Here is a 15,678-nt window from a genome sequence, read left to right as displayed (position 1 = left end):
TGTTTGTATCTCTACGGATGGGACATTTGTACTTCAATATACTTGGACTGGGTTAACACATGTATCTACTGATAAAAGTCTTTAAAGCTGGTCTAATTATCGACTGAGTGAATATATGCTTTGAAGCATGTCCAAATAGCCTTTAAAGTCAAGGCAAACTAAAAGGAACCTCTATCTGCAAAAGGCAGGGACTGTCAATGAAACTCTCACTATTTGTACCCAAAGGCACCCTCAGTTCTTTCCTCTCTAATCTTTGAACTATCTACCTTGTCAGAAATCTCATGGAGTACAGAGTGGTCCAGTGTGGGACTTAAAAGAAGGAAATAATTATTTCCAAGGTACCTACTGTGTGCCTGGCTCTATGAAATGTGTTAATACATTAGCTCATTTAATCTCCCACAATTAAATGTGAGCCACATGATAGGAACACGTCTCTTTATTCACTCCTGTGCTTGCAGAACAATTCCTGGCACATAGGAGGTGCTTGTTCTGGCTATTGTCTGTTGGTCCTCAGCACCCATCCCTAGCCCCCGACCCCAGTGCTCTTCATCATATCACCAGGGGCTAGCAGCCTGAGAACCACACCCCTAGAATCTCTGTCAGCAGGGTTACAGTTGAGATTCTTCCAGCTACAGTAACTTGCATGAGCTCTGGGATGTGGAAGGGTGGTGGCTAACACAGGATTTTGTAATACAACCATTGCTGGAGGTTCTTACAGTTTCCTCAGACTCCACAGTTTACTGCTGTCTCCAGCATCAGGGCTGCAAGAAATTATGGCCCAATGAATTCCTGAAGTTTCCCAATTTGGCTGTAGCTGTCCGACCCCTGACTATTGCTCCTCTACCCCTTTCAACAATTTCAAAGCACATTAAAACCCTGAATTACATCCCTTTTTGCTTAAAATACATTAAGGTGCTGTCTGTTTTCCTAACTGATTTAATGTTCCATAAATAATTGTCAAACAACTGAGTGAAGAAAACAACCAATTCATGGGCAGGTTTACTGCAGTTGTAGACCTGAGGCTCCTAGAGATGAAGTAATTTAAGATTACATAGCCAGCTATTAAATGTCAGAGCTGAGGGCTGAGTCCTAGCCTGCCTGACACCAAAGTGCTTTTGCTCTTTGCATTCAGACGCTGCCCTCAGTGGGTACAGCACACGGTGTTGCTGCCAAAATCTTATCTCAGAGGTAAAGAGCTGTTGTCTTCACTGTTCCTCCTGCTAGTGCACCATTGTGGCTGGAAAGCTCCCTATAAATTGGAAGGGCAGTTTAATTCCTAAGACAAGCTGTCTATTAAATATGTATTAGACTAGGCAAGACAGCCCGTTAAAAATGTACACTTTATCTGCATTATCAGTGCAGATAACATGCATGGGTGATGCACAGTAGAAGCTTGAAAAGTATTAACTGGGTGAATACATATGAATGAAAGTTCACTGGTTTTGCTTGGACAGAAGTTCCTGTGGGAACTGTAAGTGACTCTGGGGTCACTTGGGTCATAAACCACTTGTGGGTTCGTAATTCCATTGACTTTAATGCCTGGATCCCACCCATAGTTCAATGCAGTAACAGTACCTCCTAGGCTGTTGATCTTCTTTGAGAAACTTCAGTTGTCAAGAGCAATGCAATTTTGAGGCAGACGGAGATGAGAATCCATCCCTAGTTCCCAAATGAAAGATTGAGGCAATGAAAGTATTAACCTACTTCTTGGGTAAGGTGGTAGAAATAGCATTGCATTTGGAACCAAACAGATCTGGATTCTTATCCTGACTCCTGCCGCCTACTAGACCTGACATCTGGGGCAAGCAGTTTCTGTGACCTCAGTATGCTAATTTTTAAATTAGCATAAGCTACTGGAAGGATGAGCTACTATAGACAGAAAACACCTAGTACAGCATCTGGCCAATAGTATAGATTCGGCAAGTGAAAATAGCATTGACATTTTTTAATACTGACAAAGATCTGTTGGTACATAGGATGTCATCCTGCTGGCTGGTCCCTGCTCCTCCACAAGGCTCTCCAGTCCCAAACTGGCAGCGATGGTGCAGAGGAACACTTAAAAACATTTTTTTCACTCATAATTGTGTTACATAGAGAGGTTATATAACTGCAAAGAACTGGGTGTCTGCATTTTATAACTTTTGTAGGTTTCATGGCTGTCTAGAGCCATTGGGTGGAGGAGAGTGGGAGTGGCTGGCAGAGAGTGGGTGGAGCAGAGTCGTCATACCACACTTACCCTCAAGATGAGATCCAATATTAGACTCACTAGAAGGTTCTGGGGGTGGACAGGTAGAGTTAGGTGCCTTTCATATGCCAAGAGGTAGTAGTTAAAGCTGTAGGAATGAATGAGGTCATGGACAGTTTGGGATTAAATGAGGGAAAACCGAACCACACTTGATCTCAGAAACTCAAGAGTATTATCTCTAGCTTGGTGCTTGGCACACAACAGATTCTCAATGAGTATCTGTTGAGTTAATAAATAAATACCATATTGGAAAATACCAATCTTCTTTAAAGTGCCTGTGTCCCCACTTCTCTTACGATCTAGACTCAGGTCATCTGTGAAAAGCTAACAAAAGTATATATACTTCCTGAATTTACTGAGTCTCTCAGTTTGAAAAAGTCCGCTTATGAAAGATCCTCCATCTGCACTAGTTTTTATTTCTTATTTTACTAAGACCTGGCAGGCAGGCACAAAGAGCTTTCCCATCTTCTCCAACCATACTTTGAGGGCAGAGAGCACGTTTTTGGCGTGGTTGAAAATTCCTCAGTGTTCAGCAGGGTGCTTGGCTATACCAAGTTCTCAATAAATGGGGACTTAGTGCTTGATTAATCAACTAATTTTAGAGTATTGCCAGAGAATGAAGAAACAAATTGAGTGCTTTGGAACCTTAGTAGTGTTGAAAAATGAAATATGTGCACATAAATGACTGGTGCTCAGCTTGGAGAAGGGTACTTAAACAAACCAGAAAGAGGGCACTGAGCTACCGGTAAGAGTAGAACTGGGCCTCGAAAGAGAATCTTGCATGGGAGAGGCTGGTAGAGATCGGTTCTGGGGGAGAAGAGATGGGCTCTCCATCATTTCTCAGGCTTTCCTGGGTTACCTACCTTCTTATGTTAAGTATTGTGCTGGGCAATGCAGATACTACAGTAAATAAGGCACAGTGGTCTTGAGGACTTTACATTAGACTGCAGGTGTTAAGACAAGGCAACAGCTACAACATAAGCACACAGCTTGGAGCACAGGAGGTACACTTTTTAAAGATTAGATTAGCTTTTAAATGCTCTGTGTCTGCCAAGGATGACCTGAATGATAGATATGACAGATGCTGTGATTCAGGGGTTAGACAGCTTGAAGGAAGAGAGAATTTTAAGACTACAGAGCTTACTGTTTTTTCTTAAGTTTTAAATGGATTTACTGTTTTAACTGCAATAATAAATATTCAAAACATTTGTGCCCAGGGCAAAAGAAAGGCAGACCTGGCATGCCTTTGTTCACCATTAGGAAAATTGTCTAAAAGAAAATAGATAATTTCTATTGCCCTTTTGGAGGCTCTTGGGATGATGCTGAGACAATGAGTGCATTGCCATAGAAGCACAGGGTCTGGGTTCTCTGTGAGCGGCATAGGTTGAGGAGCGAAAAGGACAAGCAGCTGACATGCATGGGGGTGCACAGGTGGTGGGAGACAAGCGGAGCTCTGGCGCATTCCCCTGGGACTGTTGTCAGGCTCCTGCCCAACTCGGCCCACTACCTCACCTATGATTTGATAAACATTTATGCGTCAGATGCCCTGCGTCATTCTTTCACTAGCACTGTTTTTTTCAGATCAGCCCATCCCATTGCTAGACAGATCCTGTTTTCAAAAAAAATTTTTTTTTGTGGAGAATTGCAAAAATTGCTTTCTCTTAATTCACCCCACCATGAGACCTAATTCTGCCCTCTGTAGTTATATGAAGTAAGTTTATACTCTCTCATCTCCTTAAAAGGCTCTCTTATATTTGAATAATGTTGTTGTTGTATTTGCTGTTCTTACTTGTGACCCTAAGCTTCCATGGTTTCTTTAATCTTTACCTGCTAAGGTTTCCAGTTTTTTTCTCCCCAAGTGGTAACCTCTAGAAATAACTTAATTATGATAGCGACCCTTGTACTGAGCATAAGACTCCACCATGGGCTGAGCAGAACTGATACCCAAGAGAGGATCATGACTTTCCCAAGGCCACATTGTTGGTAAATGGAAAGGGTACAATTCAAAGCCATGGCTTCAGCCTTCTATGCAGGTTCTCATCGAACCCACAAATACAGATGAATTTGTTTCCCTCTCCAATCAGATCTTAAACTACACAATAATCTCACTCTAGCCCTGTTTGCCTGTGGTCAATGATCGCCCTCCCAATCCAGACTTACACTGGCACTGACCTGGGAAATCTAGGATGTATGGTCACCCTAGTATATTTCCTTAGGCACCATCTATCTGCCTTTTGATAATTAAATTTGCATGTATTTGTAGGCATAAATCAAGACAATGAAATACAGAAAAACATGAATACAAGAGATTTATTTAAAGAAAGGGTTTCTTAAAATAAGCTTTTTTTGGGTCTATATTAAAGGTTACATAACCTTTCTCAGTGCATTCAGTGAGTTTGCAAGTGCATTTTTCATTCATTTGCCTTTTGAAATGAATTATTGCCATTTAAAGGTAATATGCAAACTCTGTCCTACCTACACTTTTTAAAGCTGTCTAAGAATATGACATTCAGACTGATGCACAGTCCTGGAGGATGGCTGATGTGGAGCTGGTATGATGTTAATTGTTATCTAATTCACCTGTGAACACAATCCTGTTTTCGTTTCTGTCAATCCTGAGGTTTGGATTGAATTTTAGTTTCCTAGTCCCCGACACATACAATAAAAGGGGCATTTCCATATGGTCTTCACAAATGCTTATTACCAGAATACAGAGCTGACAGCATGGTAGTTGGTTCAAAAATGCAATCAATTTGTCAAAAATTTTTAGAATCTATGCTGGCAAAATCGGTGATGCCTTCTCCAGAAGTAGCTAATGTGCTTCTCTTTGGTCCAGGGTCCACTACATCTCCTGCAGAGATGAAATGAAATAAAAGACTGATGGAGTTCAAACTGTAGGCCATGGAAGAAGAAGAGATCTAAATGGACAGCACTGGTCATGTCTGGCATCACAGAGGTGGGCATTCAAGCAGGGTAGGATGTTCATAGAAAGCTAGCGGAAAAGGAACCTTTCAGAGAGAGAAGATAGAGTGGAGGGCCTTCTGACTCATGCATAGAAACATCCAATTGTCAATTTGTAAAAATTTGGGACAGAAAATTCACTTTCAATCCTTCCTCTCCAGCCTCACCTACCACTTTTCTCTGCACTGACAACAAGTTTTATAGGGTAGGAACAAAAAAACTATACAGAGTCCTAGAACACACATTGTTCTTGTTTCATGTCTTTGTGTCTTTGTATAGGCTGCTCATTCTAACTGGGATATCCTTGGTCCTTTAGTTCTTTGAAATACTTGGATACATTCCTTTCAGAGAAGCTTGTCTTAGTCCCTCTGAGTAGAGGTAATCGTTCCTTTCCCTGGGTTACCTCTGAATTGTTTATAACACTTAATATACTTGCATTCATGTCCTGATATTGTAATTTAAATATAATAAAATGAAAGTAAAATTCTATATGTATTTACCTTTCTGCTAGACTGAGAGCTTCTAAAGCTCTAGGGTGTGTTTTGCTCAGCACCAAATCCCTAGTCCCTGGCAGAATTTAGAAGACAATACATGTTTGCTGAGTTTATTAGAATCTTCAGGCAGCAAAGATTTCTTCTTCATTTCCTAGACAAAGAATTTCCTGGCCCAGCAAAATGCTCTATTGGAATATTTTCCCAATCCTGACCTTGCATCAAATTGACCTGCTTATTCACAAATGCCTAATAAGAACCAGGCAGGGTCTCAGGTCCTGGGAATACAGAGTTGGGCAAACCAGACATGGCTCCTCCCCTTACAGATCCTTGTTCAAGCTCATTCAAATTACTCATTCCTGTTAACTTACTATAAAATAATATTCTTGCCTCTGGCAATGACTTTTCAACTCAGAAGGCAATGTATAAAGGCAATCTGGTGTTGAAGCTGTGCTTAGGCTGAGAAATCTATAAGGAACCATTCTGTGCCACTCCATACCTTGGAAAGTGTACACTTTCTTCATGCATATATGTGTCTCTATGAACACGTACATTTCTATGCCAAATATATGCACATATTATAAATATGCAATGTGCAATTAAGGCCCACAGAAGACTATAATACCCTTTTATAGATACTATGATCCTCTCATCCTTCAAATGGAGACACACTTAATTTAAAACAGAATGGTTTGTACCTTTAACATTAATAGCTTATAATATAATAGCTTATAATTTTCAGGTTTAAATCTTTTAGTGGTGGGCCTTTCTTTCTTTTAACCCCTTTGTGAAGTCACCACAAGTATATTTACACTGTGAAACTGGGAGAGGGACAGATAATCATTTCAACCTTGAAAATAAAGATACAAACAAAAAATTAATACCAAACACAAAAAGCTATGTACTTTTCAGCACCCAGAACAGTGCAAAGTAAGCACTAAATGACTATTTTATGAATAACTGAATAAATATATAAGGGACAAATACTTGAAACTATGGAATTCTTTATTAGGGCAAGCCAATGGACAAGGTTATGGCTTTAAAGGAAAGGCAGTTCAAAGCCAAGTTGACTCAGTGGTGAAAAGAATTCTATCTAAATGGTAAAGAAAGCAAAACAAAGCAAAACAAAGCAAACTAAAATCTTACAAGTATGCCTTAAATTATTTGATCTGTAAATTTTTAGGGCAATGATGTACGCTTTGGTGGGAGTAGTATCCCACCCACCTAACCCAACCATTTAACATCCAGTGAATTCCAATGAAGATTAGAGGTAAGCAAATGTCGAACTAATCTCTACATTCCCCAGTAGTCTTGCCAGACTCTGTAGAATCTTCTTCAGTTACCCTTTTATCAACCCTGGGCTTGAAATACATGTGATGCTTGTGGTGTTGGTGATCAGGCCCATGGCAGAAAGTAAAAGCAGGGAAAAGGTCAACAAACATTTACTGAGCTCCTACTTTTTTCAGGCCCCTATGCTACGTTCTGGACATACAGAAAGAAAAATAACACACTCCACTGAAGAAAAATAACACACTCCACATATCCAGAGGCAAGAATATTATTTTATAGTAAGTTAACAGGAATATACATACTCAATACTTATTCCTGGATACCATAACAGGTCTTGGTATACACAGTCCTTATTTGTAAGTTAGTATCAAAAAGTGTATCTATTCCACAGAAGGAAACAAATCCTCTTGGGCTCTCTCACATGTACATATTCACAAAATGCCAAAGTTTATGTTGTCACAGATGAAAAAATCTCATTAAAAAATAGCAAATTCCATCTGGTCTGTGAAATAGGTTCTCTAGGGGTATCATGCATATTTTTATGAATTCATCTCCTTGGCTTTCTCCTAGGTGCGTAACTACCTGAGAATTCTGAGGAGCAGATGGATTCCTTTCTATTGTTAACACACCTAAGTCCCAAAATTTATCTGAGGAAAAATTGGCAATGTAAGTAAATTAATATTACTGAGCAGCGATCGGTCAAAATCTTCACCTTAAAACAGTAAAAATGAGGCAGACTTGTTTTTCTTGACTGCTTCAGTATAGTTTGGATCGAAGGCAAGGGTATTGGCTAAATCAGCTGACAAAGGTCCCTCCAGTCTTTCCATTGCATATTTTTCAGAGGCGTAGTTTCTGTTGGTATAAAATAAGCAGCTGCAAAGGCCCAAAAGAGTGTTCATAGGACTTTAAATGGAAGTTGACAAAGGGCTCCTCAGAAGTTTTGTAAATTTACATGCAAAAATTAGGTTCTGATAGCCGTAATTAAAAAAATTTTAAATAGAAGCAAAGTGTTTTTCTTTATGGTTTCCTTATTTCTATGACAACGAAACAGGTTTGGAACAACGTGATCTTATACTAATTAAGAGCGTGGCCTCCCAAATTGGCATCCCATGAATATTAAATGCAAACGTGTGAATTACCTAGTTTCAATTAGGCTGCTGTATTCCTGACTTTCAGTTATGAGCAAACACCGGTTTTGTAGATAGAACATGAACTGAGATTTGTTTCTTAAGAATTAGATGAAATTAGGGAAAGTAAAGGAGAGCCTACTGCTTGAACCACCCACCCTGATGAGATCTGGAGGTCTGAATCCACTCTTTTATCTTTTCATCCTTCTTTCCAACATCACTGAGCCCCTCCAATGAGCCAGACAACAGAAGGACATTTTTTTTTTCTGTCCTTATTCATGAACTCCTTCTGGTGATGGTGATCATTATTATGAAATATGCCCAGGGCATTTGGGGATATAGTGTGGAGAAGAAACCCACCAGTGAAGAGGGGAGAGAAGAGGAATATCCTCTAGGAAGATACCAAAAAACCAACCAAACAAATCTCTCCTGTTTGTCTTTTGTTTTATCTATATTCTACTACTTTTCCCTCTCCTGAATTATTTGGATGAAAATAGTTTCATCTGTGAATATGTCAGCATGTATCTCTGAAGGACAAGGACCTATTTTTTAACATCACCACAATACCATTTTCAAATCAAGAATATTACCAACAACTAGTCATCAAACATCCACTTGGCAATCAAATCTCCGATTGTCTCATGAACATCAGGAGTTTAAACGGTGTGTTTGAATCTGGATCCAACAAAGTTCACTGATTACAAATAGTTGATTTGTCTTTAAGTGCTTCCTCTATGCCTTTTTGTTTTTCCTTCTTATTTTCCGAAGAAGTCTGAATTTTAAAGGATGAGAGGGGAGTAGGGAAAGGAATTCAGAAAAATTGGCTGCTAGGAGCAAAAACTACTGCAAAGGCATGGATACCTTTTCTTTGCTTCCCTGGAACCCACAAACTCTGTGATCATTCATATTTTAGAAACACTGCTCAGTATACATTATCCCCTTGCAATGCTCTTCTCTGTATGTCTAGTAAATTCTGTCATCATCTATGGAAATTATTCTCCAACTTCTCAACCTCACATTATCTCTGTCCTCCCTGGAAGGATATATTATCTGGTGCCTATCAGTGTACTATGTTAGATGCTGGGCACGCAAGGATAAATGTAGTCAAATCAAACAAAATCTCCAGGAAACTCACTGTGAGGTATTTTTGGTAAGAAAGGAGGTGATGCCATACTCTGGCCCATAAATGTATACTTTCCTAAATAAATTTGTCATAGTAAGTACAGGCTCATTGTTGTGTAAGACATACTCTAGAAAGCAGAATTAGAAAAACTGAGATTTGCTTTAAAATCATTACTAAATAGTCTTGCTCTTCCTGCTTCTCTTTAAAGGTGGAAAGCAAGACTTTGTCAGTAGGCTGACTACTTAGGGTACGTGCTTTATTGCTTTTTCTAATGTTCCTATGTTATGCACAGGTTATAAGAAGATGAATACTGGGGGATTGGATAATCAAATTAAGAGTTAGCTAGGTCCCTAATGGCTCACATTTCTACTTTTTATATTGCTATTGAAGCAACAGTATAAAACTGTATTACCCAGTCATATTTTAAAATGATGCTCTTGATTACGGAGGGCTCAAAAACACTCCTTCATTTACTTAAGGACTGCCAATATTCCTTGGGTTTGCTTTGGGCCATTACAAGTGACAAAATACAGCTTTCATATTCACCATGTCAGCACTAATACAGAGTCATGCATATGACAGACAAGAGTTTGTAACAACGTGGGCTTTCCCACTACTTTCCAGCTGTGTGACCAAGTCTTATTTTCTTCTTTCTAGGGCTGTCATGCTACATAAATGACATAATGTGAGCCAAGTGTTTTGCACACAGTGGCAGTAAGCATATGGGGGATTTAGTTATTATTTGTTAAGTAAATGAATAAAAAAAATTGTATAGTTTGCTCTTATCCTTTATCCCTGCCCTCTCCAAATCCCTGACTATCTCTCCAGACAATCTCAACTATCTCCTTTATCACTCTTTAAAAAATTACACAGGCAGGCTGTCTTAACCATCTTAGCACTTAATTATATATTATTTCTGTGTCTGAAAGTTATTCTTAATTGTAGCTGTAAGTTCTTAAAAAATAAGATGCGTCTTACACAGAAGTGAAGTAAAAATATTTAACAACTGGCTGTGCCAGGAATTAACTCTTTAGTTAATGCTCAGTTACCTGAATAACTCTTTAGTTAATCTTCAGTTAATCAATTAGCTCTTGAGTTGCTTGATCGTGGAGATGTGTGAAAGGGACTGCAGAGGGGGTGGTCTAAAGCACCTGGGAGGCGAACACTCAGAGGGCCTGGGATAGAAGCTATTTACCAATAACAATGTAAGTATTTCAATAGTTTAGGAACCAGGAGTACTGGACACAGCCTGGTGAATATTAGTGTTAGTCTCATTGATACCTCTGGCATCCTTTCTTGGTGAAGAGGTGAGAATTTCAGCCAGGAAACAGTTTCTCTTGACATTTTCCTTCTTGTACAAGGAAACCTTAAAACCCAACAAAGAGTTTATCTGGTTTATGCTATAGGGAAGTGAAACCGTGTCACGTAATAACGGCACCTTTTAATTACTTGGGTGACATATATGCTTTTAAGTCAACATTATCCATCATTCTTCCATTATTTTTAGTTGCTCCTTTCTCTGCACTGAAGAGCTATCTAATTTGAGGAGGAAGAAAACTGTGCCCTGGGGAACATTTCATACATGGCCAATGCAGCCTTCTCTAACCCAAGCATATTTTCTGAGTAAGTCTCAAGTTCTCACTGTCACAGGTGGGCTGGGACCACTTGCCCATTCCTGGCTGCAAGTTTTCTGAACAGATTTTCTGTGACAGAAGCAAATGGCAAGAGGAAATGTACTTTGATTATGTTTATTGCCATTATTGAGGTTTCCTTGGAAAGAAGCTAGACAAATGAGTATTTAGGAGCATGTTCATTAGGCAGGCAGGCTGACAGCATTGAGACAAGCTTCATGAGTAAAAAAATAATGTTTTATGATTGTATTGGGATGCCAGAAAATTGTGAACAGTATGGGCACACTTTCTATAAAAAGTAAATAATAATCTTGTCACTTTTTTTATGCTGCAAAATTGGAAAATCTATCCCAAACATGGCTAGTTATATTTATAGTTGGGAATTTTAGTGGAAACTGTTACCAAGCCCATCCAGTACAATCTTACCCAGGAAAAAATTTCTTCCTCAATGGAAATAAATGGTGAATATTGTCCAGCACTGAAGAACTGAAGAACTAATAAGTTATATAAACTGTGAATCACTCAGACACCAAAGTTAAGTCTAATTTTGCTATGGCTCATTGATATTTGGCCAATGAATATTTTATTCTAGTCTAACTCATCCTCAGTGTAATATATATTACACAGCTCGCAAGTACATCTATTCAAAAGTGCTCCCATTTGTCATTTACCATTTTTTAGCACTACAAATTTCATGACCGCAAAATCCACATAAATTTGAGGAATTAGATGAATCAATTAACCTTCTTGAACAGTTTTAATCAAAAGCAAAAAAGAAGATGATTTGACAATGGCATAGCCTAGCTCTAAAATATTATAATTTTGAACCAGGGGACCTAAAATTTAAGGTTCAAACTTAATTGCTCTAGATCTGTACTGACATCATAAAAAATGAGAACATTTGACTGCGGTTTAGCTTGAAACCTAACTGCCATCATCCAACAGCAGGTTTTGGCGAAACTGATGGGCTAAGTTTTCTGTTAATTATACCAATGGGCAGATGGCTACTGGCTGGTAACTGTTGCTGTAGTGCCAATGTAGAGATAAGCAGAGAGTTGAACAACAACTTGGTGGTTTTGGGGACAGCAGAGAGCTTTTTTCTCTGCCTTGAAGTCTTTCCTTCTTTTTTATCACTTGGCAAAACCCTACTCATCAGGGAAGTCAATTTAAGGACATGTGTCACACACTTGGCCTTCTTTCTGTCATGTTACACACTAATACACTAAGTCTAGTGGACACTTCTACACCATGTGTTGTACATACCACAGGCTGAAGATGGTTATTGCCACCACCATCCCTTCCTAACAGCCACCAGATTTTGCTTAGGAACTTGTAAGGTCATAGTGAGGCTGTCTTTATCCTGTCTAAGCTTCAGAATGGGGCTGGTGGTTTGGTGTTCTGTGCAGGGTGAGCCAGTCTAGTTATAGTAAATCTTGGGGATCATTTTCAGAATCTTTTTCTGGCTGGATATGACTGAGACAAGTTGCCCAGGAGCCACTGACAATCGTCCTAGGCCCATGAGGGCAGTTAGTCTTAAAAAGCAGATTATCAAGATAGGCAGTGTGACAAAACCAAAAGAAATGGATTTCTTGACAACCCCGTGAGGCCCAGATCAGACCTCCTGAGGTTGGCTTTCCTGCTGTACTTTCAAGTTGAATCACCAACACAAGCCCTTAGCGGAGCAGGTCAGTCAGAGTCACTGGTTTCTGTTACTTGCAACAGAACGCAGCCTTACCTGCTCCTATCATGGCATAGCAGGAACCACAGTGTTAGAGTTGTGGGTTCATGTGCCCATTTCCCTTTGACTATAAACTCTGTGAGTTCAAGAATTGTGGTTTTTCATTTTTGTCATCTCAGCACCTAGCACAGTATCTGGCACTAGTCTATGCCTAATAAGTGATTAGTAGTAGACAAACAAATATGAAAATAAAGCAAGCCAATCTGGATGATTCTGACCTGAAAAAAAAAAGTCTCTTTCCCAAGTATTTTGCACAGTTTTTTATATCTGAGGCAACTCTACCTATACAGTTAGATATCCACAACATACCCATAACCATTTCTGACTCTAATTCAACTCCCTGAAAATGATTTTTTTCTCCCTTTTCCTAATTATGTAAATAATGCATGTTCACTACAAAAGTTCAAAAGATACACAAAACAGAAAAAAGGTGAAAATCTACAGAATGACCAGCATCTAAGGCATATACTACTAAGAGTTTTCAATGCAGAGGTTACATAAGCTTTGCCCTGTTTTTGTTTTTTATCTCCCTATACCATCCCTACTACCACCTCTGCTGAATAAATGTGTCACACACCTTAATCATCCCAGGGGCATCAATTTAAGAGCTGTATTTTCAGGTTGGGTGAACATTTAATGCAGGCACACTATGTGCTAAGTGTTTGCTGTACCAGATGCTCTCTGGGTGACAGAATGGCTATTTACTGGGTCATGAGTTATCACATTTATGTCTTCTCAACAGCCTTCAGACAGGAATTACTACACAGCTGACCCTTGAACAATGCAGGAGTTACGGGCACTAATTTCCTGGGAGTCAAAAATCCACATATAACTTTGCCTCCCACCAAACTTAACTATTAATAAATAGCCTACTGCTGACAGGAAGCCTTATGGATAACATAACAAGTCAGTGAACACAAATTTCATATCTTATATGTTTTACATACCTTATTTTATGATAAAGTAAGCTAATCATAAGAGAAAAGAAAATATTTTTCAAATTGTTGCAAATCTCCAAAAAATTTCCCAATATATTTATTTTAAAAAAAGTTGTGTAAAAGGACTTACTCAGTTCAGTTCAGACCTGTGTTTTTAAAGGGTCAACTGAACTTGCCTTGTAGCTAAGGAAATTGAACTTTCCTAGCTAAGGAAAGCAATATTGCAAGATTTGGTAGTAGGGAATACTTCTTATAATGCATTCTGCCTGCTCATTGAAACTTTTCTGAAGATATGAGTAACAAAACCAAAAGCAAAACTCACTCTATTAGTTACATGATAGCTTTCACCATATGAAAACCAGAATCAAACCCCCTAATCTCAAGATTCTTAATGACAGAGCTTTTGCTTCCTGGAACTCCTAACTTACTTCTCCTTAGGTGGGTCTTTGTCTAATACAGAAGATGAAAAGGAGATATTGGCAGAATGAGGCACTAGACAGACAAAGGGGCTGTGATAATGATGGAAGGCCACGTGAAGCCATTCTTTGCCATCTCTGCTTTTTGTACTAGCCTGTAATGCCGGATTCCACCGAGATCCTTCAGGCAGCCTTCCATTAGTTCCCAGCAGTAAGGATTACAACTGTAATTTAAAACTAGAGATAAGAAAGGTGCACCTGAAATTAGCAGTAGTCTCTCTGAGCAACTGTATTTTAAAATGGCATAAAAGACAAATGGCAGAGAGTTTTAATCCTGCTGACCCTAACATCACCTTCCAAAGTCAATCTCTGCCTCTCAACAGGGAAGAAAGGGCCAGTGTCTAGCCTTGATGGATCAGGCTGCTGTCAATTACAAAATACAACTTAAAAAGCTTTCAGTCTGAGATCTTCAGAGCTTTGACCACTTTCTTGTTCAAGTGACTTCTTTTGGCTTAATGGGAAAAAGGTCAAAAGTAGAACCAAACAAAAGCCCCACAAAACCAACCCACTGGAATTTTAGCTTCAGTACTAGGAATATAAGTAAACATTTTTTACTTTAGGGTGGGGCTGTCCCTAACACTTTGGGGCCCAGGGCAAGCATACAAGAGGAGGGCCCCAGACATGAGCCAGCCCCTCTTCTCTTCTACAGGTCCTTCCTGCACCACAGAAAGTCTTTCACGCAGTGTATGGATGTCCCAACTCATGCATCCTTGCTGTGATCAACAAAATCCCACACCCTACCCTCACCGCCTGCTCTCATGCAAACAGCAGCCTTGCACCCAGGGGTGGGTACACCATACAGCTCCTGGAAGTGGGCTCAGGGTTGTTTGGGGAAGAAATTCTGGTGTCTTATTTACACAGATTGTGGTCTAGAGAGCAAGATCCAAATAAGCCCATCCTCCTGGCACAGAGGAAGGGTGCCTAGGTCAAAGGGTGGTACTGACTCATAATTTGGTAGATGTATGACCTTTTAAAGTTTCTTATCTTTTTATACCAAATCTTATACTTTGGTAAGAATCATAAAAATGGTTCAGGAAAATGTGATCTTCATTGGCATAGGCCAAGAGTGAGAGCAAAGGAAATCCCCAACATCATTTTTTTTATATCCCTGAAACTCTGATACAGGTTAAATATGTGGGGAGAAGAATCAAAGCAGACATAGGGCCAAGATCCCAAAATGAAGTCCTCATAGACCTAGGCAACTCCTCTTGGGTAATTCCACCATGGCTACTGTGTAGATTCTGGACTTAAGAGTCGTGAGTTCATTTTCTAGCACTGCCATATGCCAATTCGAATTAGCAGTATTTAAGCGAACTTTTCTCTAACCTTGTTTCCTCATTTGATAATAAGAAACCTAAAAATAGAACCTACCCAGTAGGGTTGTGATGAGGATTAAATGAGAAAAATGCTTGTAAAACATTCAGTACCATGCCTGGCACATAATAAATGATATTTCCTATTGTAATCATGGATTTTATTGTAATGTCAGGACTGGCATTATTGCCCAATTGGTTAGCAAATAACTTAGAAGGCTATGATCTATTATTAGGCATCAGTTTATTTCCATGCTTCTCATTTGAAGTTGAGCTTATTCTTTAAATAATTATGTAAGAATTTCGGATGCCATTTGAAGGATTCATTAAAAGTGACCTGAAAGT

The 15,678-nt window shown here is 39.2% G+C and overlaps 1 protein-coding gene across 19 annotated transcripts in view; it reads right to left on the bottom strand.

The window, feature by feature from the left end:
- The window catches only part of DLG2 (discs large MAGUK scaffold protein 2), a 1,919,888-nt gene that overhangs the window by 160,586 nt on the left and 1,743,624 nt on the right, over positions 1-15,678 (bottom strand). The window lies entirely within an intron of this gene.

Source organism: Manis pentadactyla, chromosome 9 (genome assembly GCF_030020395.1).
Source record: "Manis pentadactyla isolate mManPen7 chromosome 9, mManPen7.hap1, whole genome shotgun sequence".
NCBI classification, from domain to species: Eukaryota; Metazoa; Chordata; class Mammalia; order Pholidota; family Manidae; genus Manis; species Manis pentadactyla.
The sequence above is the reverse complement of the archived record's forward strand: the minus strand, read 5'-3'. Positions and strand labels throughout refer to the sequence as shown.